Raw genomic sequence first — 7,323 nt, forward strand, 5'->3', positions numbered from 1 at the left:
CAATCAACATCCCCTCCCAAATTCATGTACTGTATAGGCCTGGATATCATCATCAGCAAGCTAGGGTTCTCTAGACTTTGATGTACCATAATCCCTCTGAATTATCAGACATACCGAAACGTGACGAGCAATACCAGTCATGTCAAATTTCACTGGACCTATGGATAACGATACCATGCACACACCCACTTAGTCGTCATCCTTTTATAATGACCATCACCAGATTATTTTATATACCAGCAGGAAAACCCCGGCTCGGCTGTAAATGGAATGCGTTACATTTGTACATATTTACAAGAGTACGATCAGTATTTCTCAGAGTACATACGTTTTTAAAGACACAGATCTCAGCGAACGGGTCAGAGGGATATTGCAAAGGGAAGGGGAAAGGGTATGTTGGCGGGTGTACTGATGTGACAAGGAAAGTGGGAGGGGTGAGGAGAGGAAAAGTGTGGCAAGATAAGAGAGGAGAGGAGAGGAGGGGAGGGGAGGGGAGAGGTTTGACAGGATAAAGTACTGTAGGAAGGAGAGGGGAAGGAGTATGGCAAGTGCAGAAGTGGGAACCCAAGGAGGAGGGTATGGCAGGGGCAGAGGAGGGGTGTGGGCAGGGGTGAGTCCTAACTTGAAAAGGACTCCCTTGGGGCTTCATAATGGTAGTTTGAGGGTGAGGTGGAAGTGTGTGTGTATGTGTGTGTGTGTGTGTGTGTGTGTGTGTGTGTGTGTGTGTACGGTATGTATGTAATTCACCGGCTCTATCAGGATCATGTGATGATCGTGATCGTCAGCTTTTACCCTCCCAGAAGAGAGCTGAGAGCTCATATAGACCGTTCTAAGGGCAAGACTGTGAACTTTCACACATGCACACACCCATCCCCTTGCTCAAGGGGGACAGTAGCCACCCGCTTCATCAGTGAAACTTCGCAACCTGAGCAAGGCGCGAACTCTTGTCTACCAGTGTTACCACTGAGTCAGCAAGCGGTGTATGTATGAATGACTGTGTGTGTGTGTGTGTGTGTGTGTGTGTGTACTCAGGTAATGACAGTAGTTTGTACTTGAATTTTTCATTTGTGAGTGAAGTTCAATCTACATTAACTACTGTATATTAAGGCAACGCAAGAGATTGCTGTTAACTTGCTCTATTGTCATATTTTTGACGCAGAAATGTGTGTGTGTGTGTGTGTGTGTGTGTGTGTGTGTGTGTGTGTGTGTGTGTGTGAGAGAGAGAGAGAGAGAATGATAAATCGTACCTTGAATTGAAGAATGCTTGCAGATAAGGGATGTATTTACTTGAATCATTTGGCTACTGGAAGTGAAATTAAATATTGACTAAATATGGCATGGAACGAAAAACTAACGTTATTAACCGGTTACAGGGATTTTAAAATAGCGTTTTTGTTCCGGAACAGTAAATATGATAACGTTTTCGTTTCCGTTTTGGTTCCGGGCATAATTCCGTTCGTTTCGGTTTTCGTTTTCGTTCCCTTAAACCGTTTGGGTCCTGGCCTAGACTACTAAGTCCGAACACATAAGGTAAAGGTGACCCATGTTGTATTATGTGGACAATAAACTCCAACAATCCCTCACATGTAAACTCGAGCATGCCCTGTCCTGTTGGAACCTACTGAGCTCTACAGTATAGTATGGAGAGGCCATCTCCGCCGCGGGCGTGTGATTTTGGCGCCATATTGAAACTAGCACTCAAATTCAAATTCAAATACTTTATTATCACTATGCGGTGGTTATTAATAAGGATATACCCGTCGCTTATAATACAAAAACATATATGGATTATGATTTTTTTTTTCTGCCTAGTTCAACGAATTATATCGGGTACGTTTATCAAAAAAAAAAAAAAAAATGAGTATTAAAACAACGCCATAGGTTGCTGCAGTGCAAAACTTACCTATTATGGCACTATCCATGTCATGAAAACGAAAGTCCAGATTGATAAGGACCGGAAGAAACATGGAAATATCTACAGGAGAGTGTGAACAGATGAGAAGAGGACATGCAGAGAAGAAATGGAGATAAATGGGCCCGTTTTAGTGGCATTCATGCACCCCAGGGGGCAGTAATGTTACAGAATTGCCAACAAGATATTTTTCTTACTTGTGAAATGTAACGCCTTCTCTCTTCGATGAATTTCTGTGCCCATTTTTTGTATCTGTAACCCGTACAGTGGACCATGGCACTATATTTTCCGGAATCATCATCTGCTTTCAAAAACCCACAGAGCAGCTCAGTACAAAAACGCGGGCATCAGGCTTGGTGTAACATGGCTGCCGCTACACCAGCGCCGCCCTGGCGGCGGTTACATAAATTACGCGGTGCTACCCATGAGAAAGCCTCTCTATACTATAGAGCTCAGTGTTGGAACTCCTAATCCACTAGACCATCCATCAGGCGTAATGTGGTTTTATGATTGGCACCTTTTTTTTATAGTATATATAATACAAGGTTTCCTGGGTTACAATTAACTATTGGTATGTCACCGCTGTCACCTGTGGGCAGCACTAAAATTGAATGTTTTTTTTATCTTTAGTCTTCTCAAGAGCAGAGTAAAATTGGCTGACATAGGACTAAATAAAATGCAATGTACGGTACAGTGATCAAATGGTTATTGCTTATAACTGGTACTGAACATGGAGCATGAGAACGGAAGCACAGACCCTGTGGATACCAAACGGCCTAAGTGCATGCCCAAATTTTCCCTTGTACAACAATTTAGACCCTCTATATACAAACATACTGTATGCTAAGTATCTGAAACATACATAGCCATGGTTAGATAAACAAAGTGATGAAGAGGGTACAATACAGAATAAACACATACCATAGAGAAACCTGAGATGAACTTGAGAAGGGGTTCTGAGTTCTGGGGGTGGAGAGTTAGTGGTCTGTCTCCACCACCCTGGATTAACTCCTTGTGTAGGGCCTCATCTTTTAATCTCTCAAAGCCATCAGAAACCAGACACTGCACCGCCATCATCAACAGAAACCAGCACAGGTGTATGATAATAATGTTTTTTAAGCAGAAAAATGTACTATAATAGAAAGAGTGCAGATTTTCATCTCTCAGTGATAATGACAACCTTTTAACTATGTGTGTGATAATCAAGGGATCACTGTACGTATTTTGCAGTCATGGGGTTAACACATCACAGTTTTACATGTATACCTCTGCACTGTAGGAATATACAAAACCATCACCATCATGAAAGCAGTACTCTCCAGAGATACAGTCCTCACTTTAAGTAAGGAATGTGTTAAAGAATATCACAGCATTTTCCATACACCTGGTACTGTAAACTGGAGTTGCTGCTGTTGTTATCAGCCTTGGTCTGCCTGGCCAAGCAGATCCATCAACTTCAGTCAAGCATCACTGCTCCTCTGAATTGTCGACTAGCATCCCTCCATCACTGAGGTGAGCGCATAGCATCCATCTAGCAACAAACTGTTATCCCTTTTCTGTCCAACTCTCTAATGCAAGGGATAATTGTTACTCCCAGTCCTTCATGTATGCAACAGGGCAACTCTGGCAATATCTCCCTTTGTCTGTATTTTCTGCTATGATATCCAGTCTTTCACACGCAGTATGCCCAGGCATCTTGAAATGAACGAATCATGAATTTGTTTCTGTTATGTTGTTTTTGTTTTTTCTTGGAGGGAACAATCTTGCAGGCTTCTGGCCTTTGGTCCCTTCATTCTTGAATTAAACACACACAAACAAGCACTAACACCAATGCTAACACACACACACACACACACACACACACACACACACACACACAACCTGAAGGGCCACGCCATGCAGTAAACTAACACTCCTTTGCAGCTAACAGCACCTTGCCAGAGCAAGACACAGGGAAAAGTTTGGAGATTTGGTTTCTGGGTGGATGCTGCATTTGCATCTCTCCACCCAGTTAACGGGTAAACTGGCAAATCAGCCGCGTAAGAAGCAACGGAACAATAGTTTCTGAAATTTACTGCAGACTGGATAGAAAAATGAAATACAGGAGACTTACAATATGGACATACTACAGTAAAAGTCCTGTAATCCAAATGGCAGGGGACCAAGGGTCTTTCGGACTATTGTGAAGGACTTCTGAAAACATTAGACATATGTATTGTTCATGATCATTAAATAAACAACTTAAAACGATATGGGTTATTGTTGTGCTCATCAGAAATGCATAAAGTGTAGATGAATAGTTGAGAGCAGGTACATCCAAGGCCTAGAGCAAGTCCAAGCCAGATAAAGCCTTACATAAAGCCCAGAGAAATTCGAAAAAAAGACCACAAAAATCCAAAAAGTTTTGCCTTGACAAATTAGGACTATAGGGATTTTCGGATTATTGGTGGGCGGATTAAAGGATTGCCCTTGACAACTTTGGAGCATTGGGATTTTCGGATTATTGGTGGCCAGATTAGGGGAGTTTTACTGTATATGACTGTACTCAACTATAACCAGAACTTACTAGCTATGTGGCTGGATTAAAATGACTACCTCCTCCTCCCCACAAATTCAGAATTATCTTCAATCACTCTGTCACGGGGTTTTTAAATTAAATGCTTATATTATTTAATTGATAATAATATTCAATAATACTGAAGAGCAGGGACAATGATTGTCTTACTAAATCAAGCAACGATTACTTTACGCTGACTTGCTTCGCACGATTCTCTAAGAACGAGAATTTATAAACTTTCTCAACAGTACACAGCAGAGACTAATTACTCAATTGCTGTTACAGTTAGCCTCTGGAGAAAGTTACTTCACCCCTGACAATAAATAACTAATACTAATAATATCAGGTTCTTGCTGATGCTTAACTCCTAGGAGGCACAACGGATTTTAAGCTTAATACACAAGACTGGCCTAAGTACCAGTTATGAATAGCAAACGTTTATGCAAGCTAGGAGCTATGAGATATAAGCTTAATTGCGGAGAAATGAAACAAGAGTTTACATTACATTAAGCTCAAGAAAAAGAACTGTTAAATTTATTGATTACAAAACAAATTTAACGTTACAATTCAAAATCAAATTAATGAGATCGCACTCACTCACTCACTCGAGCTAAATTCTTACGCCTAGGAAAAACACCTTAACTAAACTCTTAAACTAGGAAAACGAAAAGAAATACTGGTCAATGAATGCTGTGTATCACCCAAATCAAGGGTGGGAGTCTGGGAAACTGTAGTCTAGTAGAGCCTGGGCTGACTTCTCACTTCTGGATCACAGAACCTTTCTCCGTCAGAGCAAACACTGGACTGAGTAAACTCGTGAGAAAGAAATGGGAGCGCTAGGCCGCATTTTTTAACGGTCGAGTGAGCGAAACGCGCCCAAAACAAATCGCTCAGCGGAAGCGCTAATGTCTCACACAAAGCCGATCACGTATGACAATGAAAAATTGATTTGACAAAGCTTCCGTCCGAATAAGCTGTTAACTGAACAATAAACTGGGATTCCACTTAAGTTCGCGGTTTCACACAAAAGCCAATGTCACTTGCCGACTCGTGACATTACGCCCCATGAAAATCAAATCTTTTTTCCTTCAGAAAAAATATTTCAATATGGATACATATAAATCCTAGCTCAGTCACACAAGATTCACACTGTGGTGTGTGTGCTATCCTGCTACAGGAGAAAGTCGCAGTCGCCAGTGAGCGAAAAAACCTCGTATTTACGTTAATAGAAGCAAGCTTGAGGGAAAAAACTCCGTGAAGACGGTGAAAATCCTGTACTCAGATCAAACTAAGCGAAAAGTCGCTACATTTACACTGACAACTAATTGTTGTGTAGCGTGGTGTATGTAATACACGGTGTAGGTGTGACAGTTGTAGTGTAACTGTACCTACGTGTAAAATGACACAGTAAATATTAATATGGCGACGACGAAGGCAGAAGAGAAGAGGCGGCAGCATGCGGCAGATGATCAGCTGGCCCGCACAGCAAAACTGCTACACCCATTGCTGTACCTGCAAAACCAATTAAGGTGGAGCATCAAAAGTGTCAATGAGACAAAATTCTTATTACGTTACAATTACTCTCTCTGCCTAGCAATCAGTACATGCTACGAAAAGTACGCTCTAGCTGAAAAATACAAGAGACAGCCTAAGCTTCGTACATTCGAGGTCGGCATTAATTATAGCACACGATTAGTGTCGGCAAGTTGAGAATCCTTGTGCAAACTCGGGTCTTCCATAGCCTCGAACTGCACATGGGTCCTCAACCTATGCCTTGACCTACAGTACTTATATTAATATCGGGGAGCTGAAAATCCTTGTGCAAACTCGGGTCTTCCATAGCCTCGAGTCGCCTCTGCGGAGTTCTCACTTCCCCCTTAACCTATAGTACTTATATTACTATCGGGGAGCTGAGAATCCTTGTGCAAACTCGGGTCTTCCATAGCCTCGAGTCGCCTCTGCGGAGTTCTCTCTCGAGCTTCCCCCTTAACCTACAGTACTTATATTAGTATCGGGGAACTGAGAATCCTTGTGCAAACTCGGGTCTTCCATAGCCTCGAGTCGCCTCTGCGGAGTTCTCTCTCGAACTTCCCCCTTAACATACAGTACTTATATTAGAATCGGGGAGCTGAGAATCCTTGTGCAAACTCGGGTCTTCCATAGCCTCGAGTTGCCTCTGCGGAGTTCTCTCTCGAACTTCCCCCTTAACCTACAGTACTTATATTACTATCGGGGAGCTGAGAATCCTTGTGCAAACTCGGGTCTTCCATAGCCTCGAGTCGCCTCTGCGGAGTTCTCTCTCGAACTTCCCCCTTAACCTACAGTACTTATATTTGTATCGGGGAGCTGAGAATCCTTGTGCAAACTTGGGTCTTTCATAGCCTCGAGTCGCCTCTGCGGAATTCTCTCTCGAACTTCCCCCTTAACCTACGGTATATAATATGTATGTACAGGCCCTGGACATACTGTGTCCTGTGGGGCCAACAAGTGAGACGTCAGGTCTACACTCACTTCACCACTATCCTGTCTCTCAACTGACTCAGAGATTACAGGTGTGGTTACGAACGGCACAGGAAGGGCATGTCCCTGATTAGTGGTGTTACTTTGACACACACTGCAGGAACGGACAAAACTATCTATGTCTCGTTCCATCCCTGGCCAGGAAAAGTCAGCTCGGATACGGCCCTAGGTCTTCCTTTTGCCCATGTGACCTCCTGAGGCTGAACAATGACCCCATTGTAACACTGCTAGGCGGTAATTGGCGGGAACAACAAACTGCAGTCGAACCTTGCCCTCGGGTGTTCGTGACTCACGGTAGAGCCGTCCTTGTTTACGAAGGAACTTGGCTCCACCT

This window comes from Coenobita brevimanus, chromosome 95 (assembly GCF_032717465.1).
Source record: "Coenobita brevimanus isolate Jiangsu-jjx chromosome 95, ASM3271746v2, whole genome shotgun sequence".
Lineage (NCBI taxonomy): Eukaryota > Metazoa > Arthropoda > Malacostraca > Decapoda > Coenobitidae > Coenobita > Coenobita brevimanus.